The sequence below is a fragment of the Ovis canadensis genome, chromosome 22 (genome assembly GCF_042477335.2).
Source record: "Ovis canadensis isolate MfBH-ARS-UI-01 breed Bighorn chromosome 22, ARS-UI_OviCan_v2, whole genome shotgun sequence".
NCBI classification, from domain to species: Eukaryota; Metazoa; Chordata; class Mammalia; order Artiodactyla; family Bovidae; genus Ovis; species Ovis canadensis.
The window spans coordinates 28,963,664-28,965,272 of NC_091266.1; the positions used below are offsets into that span (position 1 = coordinate 28,963,664).

Consider the following 1,609-nt stretch of genomic DNA (forward strand, 5'->3'; position numbering starts at 1 on the left):
GAAATGATGTTAGACGAAAAGATAATACAAGTGATTTTCTTATTTGAGTTCAAAATGGGTCATAAAGCAGCAGAAACAACTTGTAACATCAACAATGCATCTGGCCTAGGAGCTGCTAACGAACATACAGTGCAGTGGTGGTTCAAGAAGTTCTGCAGAAGAGACGAGGGCTTTGAAGACAAGGAGTGCAGAGGCCAGCCATCAGACATTGACAATGACCAGCTGAGAGCCATCGTTGAGGCTGAGCCTCTCACAACTGCATGACAAGCTGCTGAAGAACTCAACACCAACCGTTCTACAGCGGCTGGCATTTGAAGCAAGCTGTACAGGTGAAAAAGACTGATAAGTGGGTGCCTCCTTAAGCTGGCTGGAAATTTTAAAAGTGTCATTTTGAAGTGCTTCTCTTATTTTGGAGTGGGAAATGGCAACCCATTCCAGTATCCTTGCCTGGAGAATTCCATGGACAGAGGAGTCTGGCGGGCTACGGTCCACGGGGTCGCAAAGAGCTGAAAATGACTAAGAGACCTACACACACACACACGCACACTCTTATTCTATGCAACAACAACGAACCACTTCTCAATCGGCTTGTGCTGTGTGATGAAAAACAGATTTTATACAATGACAACCAGCAATGACCAGCTCGATGTTTGGAAATGAGAAGCTCCAATGCGCTTCCCAAAGTCAAAGTTGCACCAAAAAAAGTTCATGGTTGCTGTTTAGTAGTTGCTGCCTGTCTGATTCACTACAGCTTTCTGAATCCTGGCAAAACCATTACATCTGAGAAGTGTGCTCAGCAAATTGATGAGATGCAGCAAAAATGGCAATGCCTGCAGCGAGCACTGGTCAACAGAAAGGACCCAACTCTTCTCCACGACAATGCCCAACTGCACGTCATACAACCAATGCTTCAAAAGTTGAATGAATTGGGCTACAAAATTTTGCCTCATCCATCATTTTCACTTGACCTCTTGTCAACCAACCATCACTTCTTCAAGCATCTTGACAACTTTTTGCAGGGAAAACCCTTCCACAACCAGCAGGAGGCAGAAAATGATTTTGAAGAGTTCGTTGAATCCTGAAGCATGCATTTTTATGCTACAGGAATAAACAAACTTTTTTTTTTGGCAAAAATGTGTTGATTGTAATGGTTCCTATTTTGATTAATAACGATGTGCTTGAGCCTAGTTATAGTGATTTAAAATTCATGGTCACAACCACAATTATGTTTGCACAAACCTAATACAAAGCTATGGTAATCAAAACAGCGTGGTAATGGCACAAAACCAGACCTACAAATCTCTGGAACAAAACAGAGTGCCCAGAAATAAGTAGGGAGCCCACATGCCCACAGTCAATTTATCTTCAACAACGGAGGCAAGAATATACAATGGAGAAAAGAAAGTGTCTTCAGCAAGTGGTGTTGGGAAAGTTGGATAGCCGCACGAAAATCAATGAAGTCTCATCATACACAGGAATAGACTCAAAATGGCTTAAAGTTTTAAACATAAGACACGACAGCATAAAACTCCTAGAAGAAAACACAGGCAAAAAGTTATCTGACATAAATTGTACTAATGTTTTCTTAGGTCTGTCTCCCAAAGCAATA

The 1,609-nt window shown here is 41.8% G+C and overlaps 1 pseudogene; it reads left to right on the forward strand.

Moving 5' to 3' along the window:
• The first annotated feature begins 512 nt into the window (after positions 1–512).
• Positions 513–1,167, forward strand: LOC138427921 (histone-lysine N-methyltransferase SETMAR-like; annotated as a pseudogene).
• The last annotated feature ends 442 nt before the right edge of the window (positions 1,168–1,609 follow it).